General features: G+C 38.9%; 2 pseudogenes; both read right to left on the bottom strand.

Annotated features, from left to right (window-relative positions):
- Positions 1-75: 75 nt before the first annotated feature.
- On the bottom strand, positions 76-3161 carry LOC112032012 (UDP-glycosyltransferase 87A1-like; annotated as a pseudogene).
- Positions 3162-10723: 7562 nt separating this feature from the next.
- LOC111999459 (metal tolerance protein 10-like) overlaps positions 10724-13504 on the bottom strand; it is a 12184-nt pseudogene continuing 9403 nt past the window's right edge.

Consider the following 13504-nt stretch of genomic DNA (forward strand, 5'->3'; position numbering starts at 1 on the left):
GTGTAATATGTAAGGTGTATGAACATTTTGGTGAAAATGGGCTTGTAGCTGGGAAAAGGTGGTGTAGTCTCTTCATTATCCATTGCATTTTGAAAGGTCCTTGATGAAGGCATTGATGTTCATTTTAGATGATCCCTTTTTCGCAATTGCTCGTTGAAATATTTGTTGAAGTTCACTTGCTCTGGTCCTCATTTCTTTCATTTCATTACTTTCTAAGTTCATGAATCTCTGCACCAGTCTTGCAATTTCCTTTCTTGTCACCAAACTTCCTCCTCTCACATCTTGCTTCACCCTCCATCCAATCTTCCAATCCTCCACAATAAGCTTAATATTTTGCATTTGATCCATACCTATGGGGAAGGTAAGAAGAGGAACACCACAAAACACAGCTTCTTCAGTGGAACTCCAACCACAATAAGTCCAAAAGCCCCCCATAGAAGAATGAGACAACACACTCAATTGATCACACCAAGGCAATACAAAACCCATATCACCACAAATCTCTTTCAACCTACAAGTCTCGCCATGCGCCACCCACAAGAATCTAACCCCATTATCGTGCAAACCAACTGCAATTTCATCTATTTGGGCACTAGAAAATGAAAGATAGCTTCCCATTGAAATGTATAGAATAGAACTTCTTGGTTGGCAATCTAGCCATTCTATATGGTTAAGGTCATTGTGGTTATTACTTTCGAAGTAATTTTTTCCAAGACTGAAGTAAGGAATAGTTGGGCCAATAGTATATATGGGCATTGGCAAATCTGCTTTTAAAACATCAATAGCTTGAGATTCAAGCTCGTAAGCGGAATTGAATAAGAGATTTTGTGTTTTGGTCACCCATGAAAAAGCTTCAAGGATCCTATGTAACATTTTTTGGTTTCTCAAAACAATCGATGAAGGAAGATCTACTAGACGAATGAAAGAAATTCCAGGGATGTAGTCTACAAGCTCATCGCCATTTGCTATGGAATGCATACCAAAAAATAAAAAATAAAAAATAAAATAAAAAAACAAATTGTATCAATAGAAATTAGCATTTAAAAAACGTACATTATCTTGGTACAAAAATAAAGAAACCATCTGTGATAGTTGAAGTATTTCTTTCTCTGCAAATTCAAAGTTTGTATACTTTGCTTGAATAGATTGAGTTAACAAATATAACAAATAATTTATTAAAAAAATAAAGTAACAATCTAACTCATCCTTGTTAAATAACTTAGACAAAATTTAATAATTCTTTATGTATTATAACTTAACTTCTTCAATTCAATTCAATCACGTGATTGTATTACTTACTACAGCATAAAGGTGAAATGTGCTATCCTCTTTTAAGACACTCAATTCATTTTGGTTCATTACCCAATAGGCTAATATTGTTGAATAAAATTAGAAACCTAAAATATAACATCTAAAGAACTATAATAATGCTATATTCAAATAAATATATGTTTTATACATAAATTGTTATTATTAGATACTCTCGAATAAAATATAATGAACTTGCTACACCATAGTCCACATCAATACAAATAAATCATTTGACACAAAAATATGACATAAATTTAAAAACTCCCGTTAATAAATTAGGTTTTGTATTACCTAATAATTTGAAGATTTGTATTACCCACATCTACTAGCTAAATAATAATTACTTAGTAGCATACTGTGCTAATAAAAAGAATGAAAAAGTTAACGGATGCCATGAGGGCATATTTTAGTGAATAATTATAGGAAAGTTTTTATGTAAAATGAAAGAAAGCAATTAATATTTTGAAAGTTTCTCATAAAAATGGTATCAAAATTTTACTAAAATAATTTATTAACTATTACTTTGAGAGCATTTTTTGGTGAACCATTTTAAGAAAGTTTTTATGGAAAAAGAAAGAAAACAACTAATTTTTTGATAGTTTTTTTTAATAAAAATAATATCAAAATTTTCCTAAAATGATTTATTAATAATTGTCAAGAAGATTCTCATTAACATGATCCTATAAAAAGAAAAAGAAAAAGAAAAAGAAAAAGAAAACGAAAAAGATATGTTTAATCATTAAAGACCTCACCTGATACTAGGGTTGTCCACAGGTCGGTCCGGATTGGGTTTGTGCCCAACTTGGAATCGACCTGACGGAATCAAGTGGCAGAAAATCCCGCCTGCCATCGACCACTGGAGTAGATAGGTTGGGCAAATCTGACCTTCGATGGGTGGTGGACGAGTCGGTCGGCTTCATAGATCTGAGAAAACGGCGAGGAAACTACGAGAAAACGGTGAGAAAAACTTAGATCCAGCGAAAATCTCATCAGAATCTATGAGATTTCGCCAGATTCAGCAGAAATCTCACCAGATTCAATGAGATTTTGCCAAATCCAGTCAAAATCTCACCGAATTACTTGAAATATTGTTGAGATCTAGGTTTTTCGCTGGAATTTAGGATTTTCGTCGAAATCTGGAAATTTTTGCCAGAATTTGAGGTTTTCGCTAGACGGTTTGGGTTTTGAGGGGAGGGAAACCAAAACCAACCCGCCGGAGTCAATTTCTAGTGGAGAAGACCTACCACAAACTGCCAAAGTAGTCAGGTCAGCCGGTGTCAGATCAGATCCAGTCGGTTTCTTCAGATGGGTCGGGTCTTCGGAAGGGTTTGGACAGCCCTACCTGATACGTCAAATGGGAAGTGACCATTCTAAGACAAAAGATTGAAATGGTGGAACATTGTGAACAAAGACGCAACCATTGGCCAAAACGATGCCAACGGGATATTCCTCCGCTTCCCAACACCAACTGCCTAAAACATATTAGTTTTGGCCAAGATAACTGTCGCCGGTGGCTCAAGCCGATCAAGGAGGCACTCAAACGGAGCTTCCAATTCAGTCATGGCAGCTTCGAAGAAGTTATGGTCAGCGGCTCGAACTAGCTCGAAAGGGACAACGTTAGGAACGGTGGCGAAGCAGATGTTGTCGGGTTTAGGTTTAGCGCCAATGAAGCCAAGCCATTCTTCGGTGACTACAAAGGTGACGATGATATCGATGTTGATCGTTTCGTTTGTCTTTGAAGCCAATATCTTACAGAGGTTCATCATGGCGTTGATGTGGCTGCGACCTGGGTAAGGCATAGCCACCACGTGGTACAGCGCGGATGCTTCTTCAGCTTTGACGGAATCCATCTCTGGATACTGACATTGTAGAAGGATATATCAGCTTATATTGAAGTGAAAGTGTGAAAGGTGCTGACAGTGTTTGTCACTTTTGACAATTCAACTCTAGTAAGGATATTGAAAAGTGAAACGCAATGAGCACTCGTGAGAGAAGCACTGAAGAGGAGGATACGCTAGAACGAAGCACCAAAGAGTTTAAAGATGATCATTCTAAGGGTGAAGGTTCGGGTGAAGGTCTGGGCCAAGATGACAGGTTTGGCCATCTACAAGGGAGTTACAAGGAACGCTTGGTGGGAGCTATACCGGGAGCTTATGTACAAGCTTTTGGGTTCGAATCTGCCATGGAAGAGGAAATAGAGTCTGATGAGGAAGAGGATGATCTATGCGAGGGTATGACTGCACTTAAGCTCTCTAAAGAGGAAAAACGCAGAATAAGAGAACCCTGGGGTCAGTCCATTATCGTGAAAACATTTGGGAGAAATGTGGGGTACATGTTCTTGTCATCAAGGCTGAGAACCATGTGGAAACCAGTGGGCCGAATGGACATCATTGACCTTGAACATGGTCATTTTCTGATTAAATTTGAGCTTAAACCTGACCTTGATGAGGTTTTGAAGGGCGGACCATGGTTTGTTGGTCAACAGTTCCTAGCCATCAGATAATGGGAACCCAAATTCAAGGCTTCTAAAGTGCTGTGTTCCTCAGTTGCAGTTTGGCTTAGATTACCCAATTTACCTATAGAATTTTATGAACCCACTATTCTTAAAAAGATTGGAAACACCATTGGACCTGTGCTCAAGATTGACTCACATACGTTCAATGGGGAGAGAGGGCGTTTCGCCAGAATTTGCATTCAAACTAATGTGGAAAAACCTCTAATCAAAACTGTAAAAATTGGCAAGGTGGTCCAAGCGGTGCAGTACGAAGGCATTAACGACATATGCTTTGCATGTGGCCGCATTGGTCATAAGAAAGAGGGTTGTTCGACAATCATTAAAGGGCCGGAAACACCTCCTGTAGGTTCCGAGCAACAACAAAATCCCAGTGTTGATCTAAACGGGTCCCAAGATTGCGGACAGCGGGACGTTGAAGTGTCAGAGAGGAATGGGACGGAGGAGTATGGTGATTGGATGGTTGTGAAAAGAAAGCACAAGCCCAAAGAAAATAGAGGTAGTTCACACAAGTTGCCCTCTGAAGCTACGGGTAGGAGTGAGGACGTGTTTCACTGGAACACGGCAAAATTTTCTTGAGACATACAAGCTGGCATAGGAAGAGATGGGAAGAGAAAATCCTATGCTGATGAGGGACGTAGGGAGGTACGGCTAGTCCAATCTCAACCTAACCAATCCCACAAAAACTATGCCAGTTCTAAAAGCAAAAAGGATGACATGGGCTTGAGCATGAGTGGGCCCAAGAAGCTATCCCAGGATAGGAATTCTCTTGGCTGGGGTTTTGACACATGGCCCACTAACTCTAAACATAACCATAACCCATCTGAAGGTAAGTTACCTCCTTTAAGCCAAAAATTTAACTTCGGAGCTGGGGTTAAAGGAAATAGAGACTATAATGGGAAAATGTGCGATTTTTCTCAAAGAGAAAGTCATTCCAATAGGCGACAAGACAATAGAAAGTATTAAGAGAGATCCAACAGACATCATGGGCTGGTACGAGGAGGAAGCAATGGAGGCGTGGAAAAACATTTTTCCATTGACAGAGGTGAGTGTTCGTCTGGGGTATTTGCCGATGGAGGATGAAGCTTGGATCACCACGCCAAATCCGTACTGGCACTTCCTAATGGACAAGTCGAAATTCCAGCCCCTAATAAGCAGTCCACCCACACAGCAAGGGAAGCAATCCTGGATGCACCTTTGCGAAAAATCACTGAGTGCTTTGGAAAAGATTCATCTAGAACTAGTGATTACACAAAGGAAAGTATTACTGGATCGGCCAATAGAGATGGTGGCAATGGGAAACTTATTAGTGCTCAAACTCCTCTAATTCTTGAGGCCGTCGGTAGCATGCACACTGAACATTCTGAGCAACCAAGTTCAATTCGGGATTCTGAGGCATGTTGTGAATCTCTTTCCGAGTGTGATCAGGGTGTGGAACGAGCTGCGGCAAGCATCGAAATTGAGGGAGACAGGGGAGGAACCATCCCCAACGTGCTTTGATTCTCGCATTTCTCCCAATCTGATCATGAATATATTAATCTGGAATTGTAGAGGAGCAATGAAGCCCACATTCAGAAGGACGGTGATGGACTTGGTCGAATGGCATCAACCTGTGATTTTTGTGATTACGGAGACCATAATTGATGGTCCTAGGGCGAATGAGATCATTAGAAGACTGCCTTTTGATGGGGCTTCTTCCACGGAAACTATTGGTCATGTTGGTGGGATTTGGCTCCTTTGGCGATCAGATTTTGTTTCCATGGATATGCTGATGGCGACCGAGCAGGAGATTCATGCTATTGTCCAGGTTAGTTCACATGCTCAATCCTGGCTTTTAAGTTCTATTTATGGTAGTCCTCAGTTTAGAGAAAGGTGTTTACTGTGGAAAAACTTAAAAATTTTGTCGGAAAGGCATAACCTCCCTTGGGCAGTCATGGGGGACTTTAATAATGTTGTCTGTGGTGAAGAGAAAATGGGTGGTAATAGGGTTTGTAGAAGGAGGGTTGAGGAATATACCGGCTGTATGAATTACTGTAATTTGATTGACTTGGGGTTCACGGGTCCGAAGTTTACATGGACTAATAAGAGAGACCTACCTGGTTTAATTCAAGGCAGATTGGATAGGGTCTGGGGGAATTCGGAATGGAAGTCTTGCTTCCCTGAGGCCAATGTCAAGCACCTTACGTGTATTAATTCGGATCATTGCCCTCTACTTTTGGCCTTGCATAACCCTCCGTCTCGTACTGGCGAAAGGCCTTTTCGGTTCCAATCGATTTGGCTAATCCATGAAAGCTTCCCTCCTATTGTCCGTGATGCTTGGGAAGGAAACCAATACAATGTCAGTAGTGCAATCAATACCTTCACCATTAAAGCTAGAATTTGGAACAAAGAGGAGTTTGGTAACATTTTTTGGAAAAAAAAAAAAAAAAAAAAAAAACTCTTTTGGCTAGATTAGGACGGGTGGAGAAAGCCTTGGCCCAAAATGCTAGTCAGAGATTGATTAACCTGCACTCTTGGCTTTCTGAAGAGCTGGGGAAAATTATGAATTTGAAGAAGAGCTATGGGGGATTAAAGCAAGAACTGATTGGTTAATCCAAGGGGAGAGAAATACAACCTTTTTCCACCTAACCACCCTCATCCGTAGGAGCCATAATGGGATCAATCGAATTTTAAAAGCTGATGGTGAGTGGGAAGATGAGATTGACAGAGTGAAAGACATTTTTATTGACGGGTTCAAAAGGTTATACAAAACGGACCTGGAGGTTTGCCTTAAAACCCTTGACCGTATTCCTATTTGGGGGCATTGTTTGTCTGAGTCGGAAGCCCGCAACTTGGTTGCCTCCCCCTCTGATGCTGAGATCCTATTTGCACTTAAATCCACGAAAGCCTTTAAAGCCTCGGGGCCGGACGGTCTTCATGCTGGATTCTTTCAAAGGTTTTGGTTAATAGTGGGAGAGTCCATGAAATTTGAAATTAAAAAAATATTTACAACAAAGAAAATCCCTAAGCATCTTAATAAGACCTTAATTGTCCTCATCCCGAAACAACTTGGGCCGGAAACCATCAACCATTTTAGGCCGATTAGCCTTTGTAACACAATGTACAAAATAGTGATTAAGATTCTTGTCCATCGGCTGAAACACCTCATGCCTTCATTAGTTTCACCCTCCCAAATAGCCTTTATCTCAGGCAGAAGAGGCATCGATAATGTGATCATTGCTCTAGAATTAGTCTACACAATTGAGCGGAGAAAAGGGAAGGAAGGATTCATGATAATCAAAGTCGACCTTGAGAAGGCTTATGATCACTTGGAATGGAGTTTTGTGAGGAGTATGCTTGTGAGTTTGGGGTTTCATTCGAACACAGTGGAACTTATCCTAAGTTGCATCTCTACTACCTCGGTAGTATTGCTTTTTAATAGGGATTAGATTGGTGAAATTTTCCCTTCTTGTGGTTTGAGACAAGGTGATCCAATTTCACCTTATATATTTATCCTTTGTATGGAGCATTTGAGTACCTTAATTAATTTGAAGTGTGAGGAGGGGTGTTAGAAGAAGATTAAGGCATCTCATAGAGGTCCCGGATTCTCCCACATTTTTTTTTTTTTGCGGATGATCTCCTATTATTTGCCAAAACTGATGATAGAAATGTGGAGGCTGTTGTGGAGGTTTTGGATGATTTTTGTAAGCTTTCAAGTCTAAAATCAGCATGGAGAAATCCAAAATCTTCTTTTTGCCAAACGTCTCCGAAAAGGATAAGTTGGATATTGTGAACCGGATTGGGATTGGGGAAACTAATAATCTGGGGAAGTATCTTGGTTTTTCGATAATCCACAAAGGAAGGAGAAGAAAATACTTTCAATTTGTAGTGGAAAGAGTCTAAGCCAAGTTGGATCATTGGAAATCCAAATGCCTTTCGTCGGTTGGGAGGCTTGTGCTCATCAAGGCAGCAGTGACTTCCATACCTGAATATATCATGCAGTGTCAAAAACTACCTGGCAAGGTATGTGAGGAGGTAAACAAATTGGCGAGAGACTTCCTTTGGGGATCTACTGTGGATAAGAAGAAAATGCATCTTGTGGGGTGGAAGAAGGTCACAAATCCAACTAGCTTGAGAGGTCTCGAGATCTTTGACATAAAAGCAAGGAATCAGCTCTATTGGCGAAGCTTTGTTGGGGAATTGTTTCCAGCCCGGAGATGCCGTGGGCTCAAATGCTCCCCTGCAAATATCTTACCATGCAACGCTTGAGGGGAAATTCTAGGAATCAAGTTGCCTCTCGGATTTGGTTAGCTTGCAAGGAGGGAGGGGCTATTTTCAACAAGGGTCTAAGATGGACTATTGCTAATGGAGAAAGTGTGAGTGCTTGGGCTGACTTCTGGCTCCCTTCCGGACCACTTCGGCAGCAAATTGAAGGCCCTTTGAATGAGGGGGAAGACAAGCTTCCGACCAAGAGCTTGATTGATAGCGTAGAATGCTTGTCTTTCATTCTCCCTAATAGAATCCTTCAAGAAATTAAAGGTATTCCCATTGCAACAAATCCTTCCCTTGAAGACAAATTTATTTGGGCCTTCTCTAAAGATGGCTCCTTCTCCCTAAATTCTGCATATCTCATAGCTAAAGGGTTTAATCTCTTGAACTCCGTCACTAGCTCTCATCAATGGGTGTGGAAAACGCATACAACTCCTAGAATAAATTTTTTATTTGGTTATGCACTCATCGCAGCGTTCCTACTAAGGAAGTACTTAGTTCAAGAGGGTTAAACCTTGATCCAACGTGTGAGTTATGTAGTGAAGGGGCTGAATCTATCAATCACACTCTTAGGGATTGTAAGGTTGCTAAAGCGATGTGGAAAGAGCTGGGTTTTGAAGAGAATAACCAAGATTTCTTTGGTTTGAATTTGGAAGATTGGCTGAAGAAGTTTTGTGGGACTTCCACCAGCTACCCAAGACATTATGTACCATGGAAAATTCTTTTTCCTCAAGCAATATGGACTATTTGGCTGCAAAGAAACAAAACCATTTTTCAGACAAGTAGAGTAGCAGAGAATATGAGTTCTATATGCATTAAAAAAAAGGTGTGGAGTACTTTGCAATTGTTGCCAATGACCCAAACAAACAAGTAGAGTGCAGGTGCAAGTGAAGTGGAACAAGCCTTCTACGGGTTGGGTGAAGCTGAATACAGATGGGACTATGCATGGAAACTCGAGTAAGGTTGGTGGGGGTGGTGTTTTGAGAAGCAACAATGGGGACTGGATAGGTGGGTTTGTAAGTAAGATGGGCAGCACTTCAAGCACGGCGACAAAACTTTGGGCTCTGAAGGATGGGCTTACCATGGCAAAAAAAATGGGAATTGAAAACATTTGTATTTAAATGGATGCTGAGTTCATTGTTCAGCTTGTTTCAACACCTTCTATGATCAATCTAATGCTTGAACCTCTTCTCTCTGAATGCAGGGACCTAATTCAGACCTTCCCTAGCTCTTCAGTGGTGCACGTGTTCAGGGAAGCAAATGGTTGCACTGACCGGCTTGCAAGGATGGGAGCTGATCTTGATGTAATTGATTTTCTTTTTTTGTTTAAACCACCGGATGTGGTGGCTAAAACTCTGGCTAGAGATAAAGTTGGCCTTGTTTGTTGTAATAGACTTGTTGTTTGTTAGTTAATTCCAAGCGTCATTTACCAAAAAAAAAAAAAAATGTGTGAAAGGTGATGATAGCCCGTGATATAACAAGAGAGATTTGTAATTACAAATAGTATTGGGATGCAAACTTTGTCACACACATTTTAACACAATTTGTACATGTGTGATTGCAATATAAGTAATATGATCACAGATTAACAAGTTTGCAAATTGTGTAGAGTGTCTCAAATCAGCCTCTCTAGTCCCCTCTAGAATAATTGTTTGAAAATTACTTTTAACTCATTGTGTTTAGTGGATAGGAATGGCAATGGGTCGGGTTCGGGCCAAGTTTTTGATACCCAGACCCGACTTGTGGGTCCTCCTTGAAACTCGGACCTAGCCCGTTTAATAAACAGGTCTTTTTTTTAAGCCCCAAACCCGGCCCGTCGAGTCTCTGCGGGCCCCATCCAGCCACTTCTGGGCCTATTCTGTGGCAGCCCAATCCAACCCAATCTTATTTAAAAAAAAAAAAAAAAAAACCCCAAGCACAAACACAAACAAAAACACAAATCAATCAACATTGTTATCAGTTAAATCCTCAAACTTCATTTATCATTTATGGAAGAAACAAAACTCTGATTCATTTAAGGACAATTTTTTACATCAACACAACATTCACTCCGATTTTCACATATTGAATCCTCAAACAAATACCTAAAAACAAAAAACTGTTGAGAGAGGAACAAAACTCCATTTATCATTTATGGACATATTTACATATTAATCCTCAAACAAATACCCAAAAACAAAAACTACTAAGAGAGGAAATGAACCAAAAAAAAAAAAAAAAAAGCGAACTCAAACCACTAGATCTCTCGTCGACAGCCTGAACGGCTGTTGCAATACCTTTTTTTTTTTTTTTTTTTTTTTTAGGGAATTCAACATACTTGACAATAGCAAGTCTTAAACACTCATTTCAAGTCATGCAGCAGAATAACAGTTTTAGTAGCCACAATTAAATTTGACAAGAACAATAAAATGAGGGCTTACTACATAATTTTATCTCGTAAGACATCCAAAGTTTTATTCACTCACATTAAAAGAAAATGCTTACAAATTAGCAGAAGATCAACTGTCTAATGATATTATGCTGTAAGATGTTAAAATTCTATTCTCTCTGTTTTGTAGAACAATAAAATTGAAGCACATATTATTTGAATCTAAAAATCATTTGAAGGCTTTTGTGCTTTGAGCTGAGATCTGATCATTACGAAGATCATCATCAAACCATGGTCTTATGCTTAGGCTTATGAGTATGCTCAAAATCTATATGCACAAAGCTCTCTCAACTTCAGGCAATTGCTACAGCTTCTCTTGCAGTAACTCACCAATATTGTGTGCTTTGTTCAGAAGCATGTCTTGTGGCAAAATTATGTTAACCTCCACAAAATAATGGGAACTAAAAGTGTATGCTCTTACTACATCAAATTGTCAATGTGCTTGATAGCTTCAGGGTGGTTCCATATCAGCTATGTTAGATTTTCCAAATATTCAGGAGGTGAGTCCTTCCAGCTAGTTGAAATATATTCTGAAAGACCATTTTTCTCCATGTATTCATTGTAAATAATTCCATCCACATATCACAAGTTCAAGAACTCATTGTAAAAAGATACGAGTAAGGTTCAATTCCAAGGAGCCAACAAAAACTTCCTCCCCATGTCACTTATGGACCATGTCAAGGCACAGGGTGGAATATCACTTGAGAGAAGAGTGGTAATACCAAAAATTTCTATGTAAAACTCAGTGATAATTGTGATATTTTTAAGAAAATAAAGGTGTTAGATTTAGACCCCTCTCAACAACAGTAACTAACCAGTTTAAGGCTGAGTTGTTATTAGGTCTATTACGAAAGTCTTAAGTTAACCAAAAAAATATCAATATCATGCAAGTGTAGAAAATTAAATAACACAAGATATGATGACTCAATAAACCAATGAAACCATACTAGTTTCATAGGAAAAACCTGGGGGGGCCAATCCCAAGATGAACAAATCCACTATCAAATAGAGATTTACAGTCAAAATAACCCTATTTGTTGTAAATCTAACTACAATTACCAAACTGAGTTTTGAATCCCACAAACGTCTCTGATATAGATGTGTTCTAAACATGAACCTTCAATCCACGACTCCTAGATCACTCTTAAAGGTTTTCTCCAATGTAGACATCCAGTCTACGACTCTAAGTTCACACTTGAAGGTTTAGATCTAACATCTTTGATGATTGATTTGTAGCAACTCCAAATCTACTAGTACAGATTGTATGTAGATTGATTTCCAATAGTGACTTTGAAATGAAAAGGCAAAGAACCTTTTAAATCTCAAATAAGCAACTCCATAGTCTTTGAATACGTGCATTAGGGTTTCACTTAAGTATTAAGTGTAGTTGGACTAAAACCCTAATCACTTGCTGGGTTTAATGGGCTGAAATACTAATTCTGGAAATTGACTTTCAATCGATCGAAGTTAAGTTTCGATCGATTGAAACTGTCATATTTTGATTCCTTGAATTTGCAACTTCATGTTCTTGTACATTGTCTTTGCAGCATTTTGAGCATCGTTTAATCAAGCCAAATTGAAACCCCTTATTTTATTTTTATTTTTTTCTCATTTCTTTGCTCAATGTACCCTTTTGGTGTGTGCATGTGAGAGTACCATAAGCTATACATGCTCCATCACTGCATCTCCCCAAATACTCATTGTATGTGAAGTTACCTACATTATGGTTTTACCAAATTTTTGGTATGAAGTAGGACAATGGATTAACAATTTTGACAAAAAAAAAAGAGCTAATATCTTGAACTTGTGAACCCCAGAAGGATTGAGCAGCAGCGATCTGGCAGCCTAAATGGCTGTTGACTGATAAATTGGGAGAAGATTCAAGGTTACTGAAGATTGGTTGTCTAATCTATTCATTACAAGTCATATGGCAGAACAAACACTTTTGGTAGCCACAAGAGGAGAATCAATAGTGATGTAGGACACAATTTCCTATTTAATTATTGTAATTTATTATTTTTGGTATTTTTATGTAAAAAAAACGTTATTTTAGGTTTAGGTGATTTATTTCCTTGTTTTTAGGTGCATTTAATACTTTTTAGGTCAAATTTGGTTCACGTTATGGTTAGGTATCAATTAGGAGTTATTTTAGATTATATTTTCTTGTATGTCAAGTTTTAAGGAGCCCTTAAATAGGCCTCTAAGTCTGTAAACGTTTTTTTTATAGTTTATTATCAATAAAAATTCAGACTTGTGTCTTTTGTGTTCTCTGGTGGATTCCAAACCTATCACCTTGTGGATTCAAGGAACCCCTCGTGGATTCGAGGTTTACTACCCAGGAACTAACAGTTTAGTTTCTGTTTCATCAAGAGAGCATCGTGTGTGCTTCTCTTCAGGCTTCCGCGACATCAGTTGGTATCAGAGTCTTGACTTACCCTGGTCTGATGGCTAACCGGCGAGACGGTAACCACCACAACAATGACGGCAGTGACGACGTCAACAACCTAGTCCTCACTAGGGCTGAGTTCCTCAAGTTTCGTGAAGAGGCTCGTTATGAGCAACAATTTCATGAAAAGAGTCAGAAAATTATGGGTGAAATCCAGCAAAAGATTGCTACTCGTCTTGCTAGGAAATCATCTCACAACAACAATGTTCAATATATTCAAAGACGCACTCCTAACTACAAGAAAATTTCATTCTTTGACGGAGATATGTGTAAGATGGATTTTATTGACTGGCTTCTTGATTTAGAAGAATATTTTAATTTTTGGAAGATTTGTGATGAAGAAAAGGTGCGGCTTGCATCTAATAAATTAGACAATGAAGCAGAAGAATGGTGGGAAGACATTCAAATTGATAGAAAGCGACGAGGTAAGCATCCAATCTGCTCTTGGCAAAGAATGAAAAAGGTATTAATTGATTTATGGTTTCCTAATGACTATTATGATATACTAGATTATACAAGTGTTGATTATAAATCTGTGTATTCATATGAAAAGCAATAT

The sequence above is a fragment of the Quercus suber genome, unplaced genomic scaffold (genome assembly GCF_002906115.3).
Source record: "Quercus suber isolate HL8 unplaced genomic scaffold, Cork oak 2.0 scaffold_94, whole genome shotgun sequence".
NCBI lineage: Eukaryota > Viridiplantae > Streptophyta > Magnoliopsida > Fagales > Fagaceae > Quercus > Quercus suber.